This window comes from Saimiri boliviensis, chromosome 10 (assembly GCF_048565385.1).
Source record: "Saimiri boliviensis isolate mSaiBol1 chromosome 10, mSaiBol1.pri, whole genome shotgun sequence".
Classification (NCBI taxonomy): Eukaryota; Metazoa; Chordata; class Mammalia; order Primates; family Cebidae; genus Saimiri; species Saimiri boliviensis.
This window is the reverse complement of record NC_133458.1, coordinates 38,733,394-38,749,997: the sequence shown is the minus strand read 5'-3', so window position 1 is coordinate 38,749,997 and position 16,604 is coordinate 38,733,394. Positions and strand designations below refer to the sequence as shown.

General features: G+C 35.2%; 1 long non-coding RNA gene across 1 annotated transcript; it reads right to left on the bottom strand.

The window, feature by feature from the left end:
- Positions 1 to 672: 672 nt before the first annotated feature.
- On the bottom strand, positions 673 to 16,550 carry LOC141580050 (uncharacterized). Its single transcript, XR_012512044.1, has 3 exons — positions 15,903 to 16,550; positions 9,071 to 9,174; positions 673 to 1,217 (listed from the first exon to the last, which is right to left on the bottom strand). It is a non-coding gene; the product is annotated as an uncharacterized LOC141580050 (long non-coding RNA).
- Between the last annotated feature and the right edge of the window lie 54 nt (positions 16,551 to 16,604).

The window sequence follows — 16,604 nt, the reverse complement described above, 5'->3', positions numbered from 1 at the left end:
TAGGAACACTTTTACACTGTTGGTGGGACTGTAAATTAGTGCAACCATTGTGGAAGACAGTGTGGCGATTCCTCAAGGACCTAGAAATAGAAATTCTATTTGACCCAGCAATCCCATTACTGGGTATATATCCAAAGGAGTATAACTTGTTCTACTATAAGGACATATGCACACAAATGTTCACTGCAGCACTGTTTACAATAGCAAACACCTGGAACCAACCCAAATGCACACTGATGATAGACTGGAAAGGGAAAATGTGGCACATATACACCATGGAATACTATGCAGCCATAAAAAATGATGCGTTCATGTCCTTTGTAGGGACATGGATGAACCTGGAAACCATCATTCTCAGCAAACTGACACAAGAACAGAAAATCAAAAACCTCATATTCTCATTCATAGGTGTTGAACAATGAGAACACATGGACACAGTGAGGGGAGCATCACACGCTGGGGTCTGTCGGGAGAAATAGAGGAGGGACAGTGCGGGTTGGGGAACTGGGGAGAGATAGCATGGGGAGCAATGCCAGATATAGGTAATGGGGAGGAAGGCAGCAAATTACACTGCCATGTGTGTACCTATGCAACAATCTTTCATGTTTTTCACATGTACCCCCAAATCTAAAATGCAATTTTAAAAAATCTGAAAGAAAATATTTCAGGGTTTTTAGATTGTCCGTGCTAATTGAACTTATGTACTGAGATATCCGGAAATAGCCAACTTAGCTGAGAAGATTTGGCATATATGTTAAAAGTAAAAATGAATTAAAAGCATGTTGTGAAAAAAATAATAAGACAACACTTCAAATCAACAATATTTCTTTTTACTTTCACTCAGCTCATGATGCACACACAATTACTGAGCTTTTTCACCTTTCCAATTTCCTTCATGTGCCAAAGGACCATAGAATGGTGGATACTGAGTTCTTCCGCAACTTCTTAATACAGTTGTTAAGAGGATCAGCTTTGATAAGTTCTCTCAGGTGGTTGCAGTCAATTTCCAATGTCCAGCCTCTGTGCTTCTCATCTTCCGGGCTCTCATCTCGTTTGCAAAACTTCTTGAACCATCACTCCAATGCAGGTTTGTTAGAAGTTCCTGGGCCAAATGCATTGTTGATGTTGTGAGTTGTCTCTGTTGCTTTACAACTCATTTTGAATTTGATTAAGAAAATCATTCGACTTTGCTTTTTGTCTAACATCATTTCCATAGTCTAAATAAACATAAACAGCAAGTAATAAGTCATTAGCAAAAAAAATAAAGTGAGAAATGCCCACTAAAATGATGTATAACAACCACATTTCAGAATATATTTCAATATCAGACGGCAAATTCCAACATTGCAAAAACTGCAATTATTTTTGCACTCACCTAATAAGTTGAGTGCATTAGATATTCTAGCAAACTCAGATATTTTAGGAAATAAAATATTCCCTAGGAAACTAATTTCAAGTTCTCTGTGGGAGTCATAGAGCAGTCTTTTTGAGGCATTGTCTTCACAGGAAAAGCTTGAGTCCAGTTGGACTCATGCTTTTTTTTCTTTGACTCTGATGGCAGTATGAAGTAATCAGTAACATCTTTTTATTTATTTATTTATTTATTTATTTATTGCATTTTAGGTTTGGGGATACATGTGAAGAACATGCAAGATTGTTGCATAGGTACACACATGGCAGTGTGGTTTTCTGCCTTCCGTCCCCTCGCCTGTATCTGTCATTTCTCCCCATGCTATCTCTTCCCACCTCCCTCCCGTCCCTCCCCCATTTCCCCCCAATGGACCCCAGTGTGTAGTGCTCCCTTCCCTGTGTCCATGTGTTCTCATTGTTCAACACCTGCCTATGAGTGAGAACATGCGGTGTTTGATTTTCTGCTCTTGTGTCAGTTTGCTGAGAATGATGGTTTCCAGGTTCATCCATGTCCCTACAAAGGATGTGAACTCATCGTTTTTGATGGCTGCGTAATATTCCATGGTGTATATGTACCGAAAATGTAATCAGTAACATCTAAAAGCTTACCCCTAGGGCAGTGATGTTTGTCCCTTGTTCAGAACACTTTTATACTGATGAAATTTCCTGGTCACAGATTTCTTCAGGACACAAAGACTTTTTAGGTCCTTCTGCAAATAAGAATTTTCGATCCTTAGGACTCTGTCTCAGGGTTTCTGATTCTGGAGGCATTGCTGAAATTTCCCCAGTGCACATTTTGCAGAGTCTCCAAATACAGCTGGCTGTCAGCAAACCCTCTGAATGGGCCTCTAGCATTTTCAGGCCTGCCATTGTTATGGGGTAGTGGACAATCAGCCTTTTGTAGCCACCACTCCACCAATATGGTAAATTATCTTCAGGCTCCTGATGGAGTTTGTTTTATTAAACAAGCAAAGCCTAGTAGTGGTATTTCATGCAGCAGCCAATGCATTTCTTCATGCATAGGGCTGTGAATTGAAAACACACTAAGGAATATTTCTGCAAACCTCTGGATTTTTCTGGGATAAGGAAAGAGAAGCATTTAAATGAGATATCTTAGCTGGCGAGAAGGTCATCTGTACTTCTAGAATAAGGTCCAGAATAGCTTTAGTGGCATTCATTTCACTGGTGACTCAAGTTCTGATGCCTTAATGTGAGAATACTCTTGTCTAGGTTTTTAATTATTCCTTGCTTGCCTTTTTATCGTGTCTGCTCCTCTGATTATATGATGTATGGAAGGTAGGGGACTCAGAGATGAAATGTGGGTTTATTCTTCAAACAGGAGATTGGATTTTAATCTTTGCTGTGTCACTTTAATGTACAAATAATGTAAACTTATAAATGTTCAAATTTTTAACCTGTAAAAAATTAGACAAATGCCTAGACTTCTCCCTGGGTGGTTGTGAAGATTAAATGAGACAATGTATGCAAAGTACTTTAGAAACCATAAAGTGTCATATGAAAGGAAGTTATGATTATCATTGGTGAGTACATCAGTTAGAATGGTATTTGGTTATAAGCACTGGAAACTTTGTAGTAGCTTTAACAGGCAGGAGCATATTTATCCCAAGAGAAAAGAACAAAAAAGTAAAAACAAAGGCAGTTCAGACCTGGGACTGCTCAAAGAAATGACCCAGTACCCAGGCCACTATTTTTTGTTTTCCATCCTTTTGCTCTCACAATTTGTCTGTGGTGTTTGGTGACTCATATTTTCCATTTAATTAAAATAATGAAAGAGGAAACAGGAAAGTGAGATTATCATATGGGAAAAACAAATGCTTTCCCAACTATAACCAGCAGACTATAGTGGCAAAATATACTGATTGAATGCCATTGGCCAGATCTTTGTCATATGGTCACCCTAACTACAAGGGAGGCTATGAAGGTGAGGAATTTTTTTCCTTTTATAGTGACATTTTGCCAGTCCAATATAAAAAGGGTTGCTGTTAGGAAAAAGGGAAGAATGGGGATGGGGTGGACAACCAACAATGCCTGCCATTGTGATAGTGTAGAAGCAAGTATCTCAGAGGCAGGTGAAAACACTTCTATGTCCAAACAGGATTTTTTTAATATCTCTGATATAAAATGCAGGATATGAATTTTAATAAAATTCCCCAGGTTAGTCATATGCATATTAAAGTTTGAGGAGCACTGATCTATACTGTCTGTCTACACACTTCTTTACCTTACTTTATCCTTTGGGATTCTGGCATTGAGTCCCTTCCTATCAGTCTTTAAAAGTTGTAACCTTAAGCCAGTAGGGGTATAGAAGACATGAACAGTACTTTCATCCATCTTGACCTAGTTGCCATTTATAGAACATTCTATCCCAATACATCAGAATATATATTCTTTTTAAACATTTAATGAAAGGATTTAACTCCCAAACTCCAAAGCAAGTTGTTCTAAAAAGACTTATTAAATAATCTTTAAAAAGATTTTAAACTGTACATGAGAAATGCTTATGAGTACAGAATTATGGGGCACTCTGAATACTAATTTAAAATAATAAATAAATATAAAACCCCTTTAAAACTAACATAATTTTCCTATTTCCCTCGAAGAAGATACTAATATCTCTGATATCACATAGGAGCAAAAATTGAGGGGAGGTCCTAATATCCAATAATAATAGAGCTATGATTATTCAAGCTTTAGACTTAAATTTTTAAAATAGAGCCATAGTTGGTCAGTAGAGATTAATATTTAAATAAGGAAATTGAAGAAAGGGACTAAAAATCAAGTAAATAGGACATCTAAGTTTTAATGGGGGAGAATTTTTGTATCATTATTTTACAACCCTGAATACCAAAGTCAGTGACGTCTCCAAAAGGCAACAGGAAGTGTACCATTCTTTGGAGCACTATAAAAAGTGAAAGGTCATCTGCCATATCTAATACGGCATAGTCTAATGGAAAAAATCATCAAAATTATTTTCTTTCTTATGACTCTGTGGTAACAGTTTAGTCAAGAAAATAAATCATAATTTGTGATTTCAAACATTTAATATGTGTCATGCATATTACAATATACCCATCCTTTATATTTATGCTTTTTTGTATAAATTTTTTACCTTATTGAATATGAAAAATATCTCCATATTTTTATAGCTGTTTTTCTTGGTTGCTTTCTAATTCTTTTCCTCCCTTATTGCTTACTTATGAATTGTTTAGTTCTAACAATGATTTATAAATCTTAACACTATAGATATATTGCTGTAGGTTATTATACCTAAAAATAAATTATTTTACAGAGGCTACTAAGGATGTCCATTTTTTCCTGAGAGTCTTGCCATATTTTAAGGATGATACATAATTATGGGGATAAGGGATGGTATATAAAAATAGCAAGGACATCCTTGTTTAAAAAAGAAAAGTTTATCTTTGAAGAAAGCCCTGGACTTTTATGATTTAAGAAGAATTTTAATTACTGTCCTCAAGCAAGATTCAGTTTTCTGGTTTGATGAGGCTATATTTTTCATTTGCTACAGTAAAAAAATAAAGCATATGAAGTTATAAACAAGACACCTGTACGTGTATGCCTATCACTGCACTATTCACATTAGCAAAGTCATAGAAACAACCTAAGTGTCCATTAATGGTTGATTTGGTAAAGAAAATGCACATATATATACATACACACATATATGTAACATTTATTGTAAATATACACAACATTTATTGTATATAAATTGTATATGCTGTGTATATATGTGTGTGTGTATATATATATATATAGTGTGTGTGTGTGTGTGTGTGTGCGTATATAGTATCTGTGTAAATCATGTCCTTTGCAGCAACATGGATGGAGCTAGAGGCCATTATCCTAAGTGAACTAACTTGGAAATAGAAAATCAACTCTCACATGTTCTCACTTACAAGTGGGAGCTAAAAAATGGGTACACCTATGGACATAAAAATGGAAATAATAGACACTTGGGACCACAATGGGGGGAGTATCAGAGGAGGCTCAGGGTTGAAAAATTACCTATTGGGTAATGTTCACTTTATGAGTGTTGGGTATACTAGAAATCCAGTCTCCTCCTTTACACAATATACCCATGTAATAAACATGCACATGGTATCCCCTGAATCTAAAATTTAAAAAATAAAGTATAAGAAATTATTTGAAATTTCAAATTGTTACATAACTCAACTGACAGATTTCAAATACCTTATTTTCCTATATGGCTGAGAGGTAGCTGTTAATTTGTTAAACTTGGTTTTGGTATATTCTGGGAAAATATTAAGAATAATGAGTATCGAATTGGGCCAAATAATAATAATATTCATCTTTGCTATGTGATTTAATTCAAAGAGCACAGGCTTGGGGTCAGACATACTGGAGATCAATTCCATGTTCTGTCTATTACTAACTCATTTTCATAAGGCTAGGGTGTGAATTAAGTGAGATTAAAAGTACATAATTTACAAAAGATTACATTCCTTCCCCCTATTTTTACTGTACATAGAATAGGGTATTCATTAGATTACCATTTAGAGTACTGTTGACAAATTTTAGTTTTAGAAATAAATCTAATATATTGAAATACCAGTTCCATACCATCCAAATGATCTTTTCTGCAAAAAATTAGTTCAATTTAATTAGTAGCATGTCATTTAGATAAGTGAAATTACGAATGATACAGGTTGCTTTGGTTTGTTTAAAAAACTAAATAAAAATGATTGTGTAAGCTCAGGTCCTTCCCAGAAAAAGAAAAAAGAAAAAAATAAGAAAATTAGCACGCACACACTGTGGGGACAATGGGAGAGTGTCCACACTTACACATAGCTACTAAGTAGAAAGCTGTAAATAAACACGCTGACAAATAGAGATGAAAAAGGGGAGATGAACTGAGAGAGTTAGACACTGAAGAAATGGATTCCGTGGACATTTTGTTTGTAATAATTACCAAAGAAAAAGAAAAAGAGAGAGAGAAAAAGAAAAAGAGAGGCAAGTGAGAAAGAGGAATAAGAAGTGGTAGAGACAGAGTGTGACAGGACAAATCAATTAGGTATGAGTTTAAGCCAAGGAAGTAAAAGAAAAAGATAAGAATAATAAAGTCTATGAAAATATATATCAGAAACTTTTTCATAAACATTTATAATTAAATTCATGTGTATCATTTTAAAATTATTTATAAATGCTTATTGTAATCAATATTAATAGCTTAATTTTATAATAAATTATCATGTCATTTAATATGCTTATGACTACTATCTGACAGCTGTAGATTACTGGACAAAGGGAGAGAGAGAGGTGCAAAAATAGATAAATTAATAAATAAAATCTGACACACCTCTCTCCATATATATGGTTTGAAAGATATATTTAATGATACATGGGCCTGGGTTAAAAAATGAGACATTACAGTCTAAAATTCCCTGTATAAGCTTACAATTAGAAGACATCAGAGAACATACTGTGTTCTTCTTTCTTATTTATAGTTCCTCGACATAACTCAATTGAACTTATACATCATAAACATCAATAGGGAACACAAATGTATGCCACACATTTAGAAATTCAAAAATACTAACTGCTAGGCAATTAGTATTTATAATGGAGATTGTATTATTGTAATGTTGCATTTTAATGCCTTTTATGTGCTGGCCATTATTCTAGGTACTCCAGGAAATCTCCAAATATGACTCCTGATCTCAAGTAACTTACCATAATGCAGGAGATATAAAATGGGTATAAAAATAACTATAATATAAAAATTCCTGAGGTTGGGGAGCTCTAGAGTGTGGTTATCAACAGCTACTGCTTCTGAAATTATTTTACAAAAGCATGCCTTCTGGGATTTGGATGAAGAATTTTTACCATACTCTTAATGAATAGATTTAGGAAGTATAGGGAAATCCTTTTGTAATATTGGTCTGGGGAAGAGAATTTAAATTCATCTTACAAGATAACCACTATTTCAAATATTTTGTTCAGTCGAAGTGTAGAACCAGTAATGAAGAGAAGATAAAGAAACAGTTACCTCTCTTTATGTATATATAGTCCTCTCTTTCTATATACATCTCTATATAAAATTACTTATATATTAGCTTTATAAACATGTTTCTATGTAATATATGTATATATTTATATTATATAGTATAACATTTGTATATGTTTATATAATCTTTAGATAATATGTATAATTACATATATATGCATATTCATTTTAGAACTGAGAGGTACCAGGAACATTTTATTACTGCAGTAATTAATTCAAGAAAATAACATTTTATTAGGCATAACTGATATAAAGGCTACAATTAATATAATTTAAATTTACAGTAAATCTCCTTACCCTTGGCTTATTTTCCTAAGTAGAGAAACCAATGAGAAACTCTCTCTAAATAGATCCTGAATCTAATTAGTATAACATAGTCTATATGCATAGTATATTTGCATTGTACATTGTGTTGTTTAACATATGTATTGTAAAGTAATTTTTAGAAGAACAGACTTGCCAGAGTAGGTATTGCTTATGTCAGTTTCATGAAGATAAAGAAAGCAATTAACTCATCTATGGTCCTGAGGCCATAGTTAACTGAGATCTGCCTTTGAACACTTGATTAGGAAAAGTATTATTACATCAACTATCAAACATATGAGAACAAACTCTAAGCCTAATCAATCTTCTCAAAAATAAATTTCAACTGGAGTAAAAACATAACTAAATCTGACTTCTTCAAGTGGATCTTATTGGATCCAACATTTTGATACTATTGCTGTAAAAATACTATGGGGAGAGGAAAGAGAATGGGTTTGGGAGCCTGGCAGCCTTGGAGTTAAATTATGGTTTAACAGTTTTTTTTAACTGTAGGATCTTGGGCCAATTAATTTCTCTGAACCATAGTTTTGTAATCAGTAAAAAAGAAGAAAATGACAGCATGGTAACCTTGCGGAGTCATGATCATTATGCAGAGAAGATAGTCTCAGCACATAATATGGTATCTAACCCAGAGTAAAACACTGAATAAATATTAGTTCCATCTCTCCCCACTCACTTACTTAAAAGATAATAGAAGAATCATAAAATTCTACCAGCTTAAAGACTAATAGGCAAATATATAATAACATTAAGAATATAATGTTCTGAGGCTTTGCTACAAAGTACCCCTTTGTAACATACTTGAACGATATTCCAGACTGAATAGTCATTATACTTGTGGTAGGCAATTAATGCATTAAAGTATCTCACCTGGCATATCGTCATATGCAAGGGAGAATGTGATTTATGAAAATTTGATACCTAAAAGTGAATTCAAGTTATCATAATCCTAACCTGACCCTATCAAAGTAACAGAAAATGCCATCATGAATAGAACTGGTAACAATTGGAAAATGACAAATTTAAATATGAAGTTTCTGAGTTTATTCCAGTAGGGTCAGAGAGCATACTTATTTTGCTCTCTAATTCTTTAGTCCAAGGAAGGGATTTGGTAGACACCATTGAATATAGCACAAAGCATTCACTGTAAGGTCTAGAGGCACTGTATTTTGCAAGATAGCAGATAACAGAAAACAGGTACGAGAGAATGACGCTTGCAAAAACTTTCAAGCTGCCAGGGAAGAAGTGTGGGAAAGAGACAATTGTACTTACTTATTCTTCCTATTCTTCTTCTTGGGAAGATGTTAATAAATTCATTTAGTCCTAGCCACTCTGTCTTTTGACTGAATCCTGCAAAAGTGGCCCTTTCTACCTCCCTTGGAAAGAACAAATGAAAAAGTTCCATGTTAAGAATTTATCTATTCTGAACTATTTGGAAGTTATACTCAATGAATTAAGTTGAAGAGGAACCACTGAGGAGGTGGAGGCAGTGTGTCAGAGTGGGATCATCTGGAGATGCAAATAACAACTCATACCAACATGTTCAAACTTCCAGAGTATGTGATCATTGTCCCCTTCTCCAGCAGCATAAATATTTGTTCATATCATGTAAGCAAAACTTACATGATTTTTTAAAGCACTTTTTGTCATTTTTTAAAGCACTTTTCACAAAACAGAAACTACTGCAGAAAGTAAGCCTTATTGTGTAGTATAAACTGTTTTCAGATTCATCTCTCAAGGGAGGAAGATCAGTGAGGAGTATTTGAAATACAGCATATACTCTTGAACTCTATTTCTTTCCTTTTCTTTTCTTTTTTTGAGACGAAGTCTTCCTCTTGTCACCCAGGCTGAAGTGCAATGGCGTAATCTGAGCTCACTGCAACCTCCACCTCCTGGGTTCAAGCGATTCTCCTGCCTCAGCCTCCTGAGTAGGTGGGATTACAGGCATGCACCACCACGCCCAGCTAATTTTTGTATTTTTAGTAAAGATGGGGTTTCATCATGTTGGCCAGGCTGGTCTTGAACTTCTGACCTCAGGTGATCCACCTGACTCAGCCTCCTTAAGTGCTGGGATTACAGATGTAAGCCACCACGTCCAGCCCTGAACTCGATTTCTAATAAAGGGTTTGTGATTCTTGTTTTAAGTGGTAATCTCTTGAGATTATCTCCTTTAGGTGACAAAGCTGTCTGGACTACCTCTTATAACATGATGGTTCAAAGAGTTAGCATCATATGATGTCACTTTTCTAACCCTTTCCATAATCATGCTTTATCAAGCATTATGACAAGACCTATGCCAAAGGACAAAAACAAACAAACTTGAATGACAACAATCCATTAAATTGACATTTAATTTTTTAAACTATTTAAAAAGCTATCTGCTGATTAGTCTATTATAGTATATTGTAGCAAAACCTAGCTGCCTTGAAAGTTTAATATAAAGATTTAAGTAAGGAAACATAAATATTACCCTCAAAGTAGAAGCATATATAATACATAAAGTAATTTTAAAAGTGTATTTAGGTAAGAAAATACATTTTATTCCCCAATATTAGGGCATAATCTAGTACCCCTGAAAGATACTTAATAATTACTTGTTGAATGAATAAGTGAATGAAATTAGTATTTTCCTTAGAAAAAAATTTTGTAAAACCATAAAAACTAACTGTTCTGTAAGGGTAAGTTGAAGATCAGAAATATACCTATTTCATGTATGCATTTCTGGCATCTAGCAACATGCCTGACTCAGGAAGTTTCACTAAATGTAGATTAAACTCAAGGTAGTCTCACGCAGTTGTTCAGGTCATGCACTACACAAGTCACCACATCTAAAGGGATACCATTTTCATTGTAGTATTATATTTTTGTTTTTGTGACACATTTTTGTACTTCTCTTAAAACTTGAGTAGAGTCCAGAGATGGTCTCTTTGTATATTTATGACACAAATGCAAATCTTCTGGCTAATGCTAATAAAGTATCTTTGTTGTAACAAAATTAGTAAATCATGACAATTAGCCAACAGATGAAATAAAAGTATTTTGTTCTAATGGGAGTTAACATATATCATTCCTTTCAACTTGAAAGGGAAAGGATAGTGGCAGACTGTTAATATAATCATGTGTAAAATAGCTTGTGATTTTCAGTAAAGAATTACTTTTAATTTCTATAAGAATCCACAGGAGTAAATTGAAAATATAATTTGGTATTAGTGTACACGTCTAAACCTACATGTCTTTTTTTCTTTTTAAACCTGACATTTCTGTTGTTCATATTGTCTTCTGTTTGTTTACAGTCCCAGTTTAAATAGACATTTTTATTATTAATAAATCATTGTATCATATTTAATGGTTATCAGTAATAATTCACTTGTAAAAGTAGTAGATCCATTTTATAACAAATTCAATAAAATTATAGGGAAACAAATAATATACTTATTTTTAAAGTATATATGTACTTAAAATAATTTACTTAAGTAAAAGAATTATACTTATTTTTTACTTATATAATGGTACTATATGGGCTTCTTGAACATAGTGAACTTTAGAACCTAAAAGTTTCTCCTAAATGTGGTATATATACATAACAAAATACTATCCAGACTTTAAAAAGCAGGAAACTGTCATTTGCAATAAGCTAGTGACATTTGCTAAGTGAGATAAGCTAGGCACAAAGGAACAAGTATCGTAAGATATCACATATAAGTGGCATCTAAAAAATTAGAACTCACAGACATAGACAGTGAATGGTGGTTACCACATGCTCATGGGGGTTGGGAGGCAGAAAAAGTGAAGATGTTGGTCAGTGTACAAAGTTTCAGTTGAACAGGAGAAATAAATTCTGGTGATCTTTTACACAGTATGATGACCATAGTTAAAAATAATGTATTTTATACTTCAAAATAGCTAAAAGAATATTTTAAATTTTTCATCAGAAATAAATAATATTTGAGATCGAAGATATGTTAATTCGTCTGATTTGAGCATTCCAAAATAAATACATACATCAAAACATCACATTGTACCCCATAAGTATATATAATTATTATTTGTTAATTGAAAACTAAAAATAAAGATCCTCAAAAAGCACTAAAGTTGTATCATCTTCCAGGCAAACTCGCCGGCAGAAGAACAAGAGTATCAAAAATAATAAAGAAAAGGGCATGAGGTAGAAAAATTTTTTTTAAATGATTATTTAATAGATATTCATATTTTCTATTTCTACTCATCTTGGCTCTGGTATATTTTAGATTTTAAAGAATTTATCCATTTTAGCTAAGTTGTTAAAATTGTTAGCATTAAGTTTTTCATAGTATTATCTTATTATTTTTTAAATGTCTATGTGGTATCTCCTCTTTCATTCCTGATATTGGTCATTTGCGTTCTCTCTTTCTCTGTCTCTTATATGGGCTAGAATATGGTTTATCAATTTAGTTACTCTTTTTAAAGAACCATGTTTGGTTTTATTTATTTTTCTCTACCTTATGTACATTTTATGTTTCATTGATTTCTATTATTCTTATCCTTCTACGTTTTTAAGCTTAAGTTGGAAGCTTAGGTCATTCATTGTCTTTGTTTGTATGTAAGTATTTAAAGGTGTGAATTTCTCTCTAATCACTGAATTAGCTTCATCCCACATTTTGGTATGTTATACTTTAACTATCAATCATTTAAAATGTTTTCTAATTCCCTTTGTGATTTCTTTTTTGATCCATGGCTTATTTAAAAGGATCTTAAAATATGATTTTTAAATATTTGTGGATTTTCCAGAAATATATGTCTTGCTGAATTCTAATTTCAATCTGTTGTGATCAGAGAACATATACTGTTGTATTTCAAATATTTTAAATGTATTCAAATTTGTTTATGGTCCAATGGTCTACCTTAGTGAATGTTTCAGAATATATAAAAAGAATGTACAATCTTCAGGCATTAGGTGTAATGTTCTATATATGCTAATAGGTTAAGTTGATTGGTAGTGTTCAAATTGTCTATGTACTTACTGATTTCTTTTCTTCTAGTTGTTTATTTGGAGAGGAGTGATAAAATCTTCAGCTATTATGAAAGAAAGTTTTGCTTCAGATATTATTTCATAATTTCATAAATCACTTCTTAAATAATCCAAAATTCTTTAATTTTAAGAGAAACTAGACTGGGCGTGGTGGCTCATGCCTGTAATCCCAGCACTTTGGGAGGCCAAGGTGGGTGGATTACGAGGTCAGAAGTACAAGACCAGCTTGGCCAAGATGATAAAACCTCATCTCTACTAAAAATACAAAAATTGGCCAGGCACAGTGGCAGGTGCCTGTAATCCTAGCTACTTGGGAGGCTGAGGCAAGAGAATTGCTTGAACCCAGGTGGCAGAGATCGTAGTAAGCCGATATCACACCACTGTACTCCAGCCTGGGTGATAGAGTGAGACACGGTCCAAAAAAAAGAAAAGAAACCAATAAATTTACATATTGATTTTTAAATTGCTCTTTCATTGTCAGAACTTTCATAATCCTACTTTTCTAGTTAGCAGAACAAGAGAAAATTTACTATCAGAATTTTTAACCAGATTGTTGTATTTGAGAAAAAGTACATTTGGGTCTCTTATTTTTTCCTGAGAAATTACTTGGTGATTGCTAAGTTAAAAAAATTTTAGCCGGGCGCGGTGGCTCAAGCCTGTAATCCCAACACTTTGGGAGGCCGAGGCGGGTGGATCACGAGGTCGAGAGATCGAGACCATCCTGGTCAACATGGTGAAACCCCGTCTCTACTAAAAATACAAAAAATTAGCTGGGCATGGTGGCACGTGCCTGTAATCCCAGCTACTCAGGAGGCTGAGGCAGGAGAATTGCCTGAGCCCAGGAGGCGGAGGTTGCGGTGAGCCAAGATCGTGCCATTGCACTCCAGCCTGGGTAACAAGAGCGAAACTCCGTCTCAAAAAAAAAAAAAAAAATTTTAAATTTTAATACATTTAAAAGAGTTGAAATGCAACAGTACATGTTCTCTGATCACAACAGATTGAAATTAGAATTCAGCAAAACATGCATTTCTGGAAAATCCACAAATATTTAAAAATTACATTTTAAGATACTTTTAAATAAACCATGGATCAAAAAAGAAATAACACTGATAAATAACATTACTATTTTAATACTGGTATTAATATAAAGTAGCAACCATATTACACAATACTTCTGATAAAAGACATAGCAGCTCATAACTGTATTAATAATTATATAAAATTAGTATATATCTATCAACTTCAAACTTGAGCTGTATTAATTTTATATTAGTATTTAATTGAAAAATTATGGCTGAGGAGTCCTAAATTGAGGTTGGTACAACTCTTTAATTGGAGGTGGCATGATATGACAGATAGTCCTAAAGTCAAAAGAGATTAGTAGTTCTTGTCCTGGGTCTTACAGGTAGCTATATTTTCTTGGTTAAGTACTTTCTTTTAGGCTCAATGTCTTCTATCAGGGGTAGATCTTACCTGCTCTTCTTAACTTACAATAGTTGTTGTGAGGATTTAATGAGATAACATATACTACTATTTTGTGAGATAGTGAAGTGACAGAAGAATTTGCTCTTGAGCTTTATTACTGAAACTACTGTAGAAACCCAAATAAAACCCATTGTCTCTTTTGACATAGGTTTTAAGATTTCAAAGTTCTGCAGTTTTCACAAAATGTTATAAATTCTAACACTGCTTATTAGGTAGCCTATTGTTGGTGGTTTGTAATTTCATGCACACAGGTTTCTATAGCAGCTTTATTCACAATTGCCAAAACTTGGAATCAACTAAAATGTCTGATGCTTGAGTGTATTCTTAAACTGTGTCACATCCAGATAATGGAATATTATTGAGTACCAAAAAGCTCTCAAGCCATGAAAAAATGACTAGTGATATAGTTTGGATATTTGTACCTGCCCAAATCTCAGTCGAATTGGAATCGCCAGTACTGGAGGTGGGACCTGGTGGGAGGTTATTAGATCATGGGGGTGGATTTCTCATGAATGGTTTAGCACCATCCTCTTGGTGCTGTCCTGGTGACTGAGTGAGTTCATGAGATCTGGTTATTTAAAAGTGTGCAGCACCTTCCTTCTATCTCTCTTTCTTTCTCTCTCTCTCTCTCTTTTGCTCCTGCTTTTGCTATGTCATATGCCTGCTCCCCTTTTGCCTTCTGCCGTGACTGGAAGCTTTCTGAGGCCTCCCCAGAAGAAGATGCTGGTAGACTTCCTGTAAATCCTGCACAACTGTGAGCCAATTAAACCCCTTTTCTTAAAATAACCCAGTGTCAGATATTTCTTTATAGCAGTGCAAGAACAGCCTAATACAGACATGGAGGAAGCTTAAATGCATATTACTAAGTGAAAGACGCCAGTCTGAAAGGCTACATACTGTATGATTCCAACTACAGTATATGACATTTCAGAGACAGTAAGATCAGTGGTTGCCAGTGTTTGGGGAAAGGGAGAGATGAGAGGCTGAAGCAGAGGTAAGTTTTAGGGCAGTGAAACTATTCTATATGACATTATAATAAAGGGGTATATATCATTATATATTTGTCCAAACCCATAGAATGTACAAGACCAAGAGGAACCGTAATGCGAACTATGGACTTTTGGGCGATAATGATGTGTCAATGTAGGTTAATCAACTGTACCAAATGTACAACTCTGGTGGGGTGATAATAGGGTAGCCTATGCATATGTGAGACCAAGCAGGATATGGAAAATCTTTCTATCGTCTTTCCAATTTTGCTGTGAATCTAAAATTGCTTTAAAAATTGTCTATTAAAAGAACTACGTTGACTTTATCACAAATACTTTTAATTCAGAAATGAATATGGGAGTTTTTTCTTATTATATACTTTTCCACAATATGCTAATATCTGATCACCAGAAATGTGTCTACTGAAAAGGAAATGATATATATATTTCTATTGCTATTTAAATTTAGTGAAAATTATATATGTATTTTATTGCTATTGCTATTTAAATTTAGTGAAACCACTTTAAAGTGGTCAATCAAGCGGCCTATAATGGTGCCTTGGGAAAAGACAAGGATCCAGCTAAAGGAGTGCCGTCCCTCCATTCCCACCTCGCTCCTCACCTGCCTTCCTTTGGGCTGTTTTTAGAGATTTGATTCATGAAAGACTGACAGGCACACTTGGCCTGGCCTCTGTGAGGGTACTCTCGGGTGCTTTGGTATCCCTGACTGAAGGAGCCTTAGAAGGACCGAGCATGCCTCTCAGGACTCGAGGGCTCCACCAGCTCCGCAGGGGCCGGAGTCAGGGTTGGGAGCGCGCCTCTCCCAGAATCCGTCCCCGGCGCAGCCCCATTGGGCCCGTCCGCCCCCCGCCTCGCCGTCCTATTACCGGTCCTTTTTGACTCCTAGGCTGAGCAAAAACACTGTGCTGCACTTTCGCCACGTTAGCACGCGGCACCCCGGTGGATTTTCCCGAAATCTGTCACGGGGCGCGGTTCCCATCCTTGGTCTCTAGCCCGCGCCGTGCGGCCGCTCCTCCAGCCCCGAGGAGCCTGGGGCCCTGACCCTTTCTTCTATGGAAGAACAAACCGTTTCATCTCTTTAGGGAGAGGGCTGGGAATGACCCGGACAAGTCCGGACGCGCAACTCTCCTCTCCGCTTTTCGCAGGAACCCCTACACCAGCGCTAGGCCACAGAGGTAAGCCTCGCCCAGGCCTCCCCGCACCAAAGCCCTGCTGCTTACAACCCGCGGCTTCTGAGGCGGGCTAGGACGCCACGGGCGACTCCGGAAGTGGGAGGTCCGGCCGTGCGCGCGCCCTCTTGGCA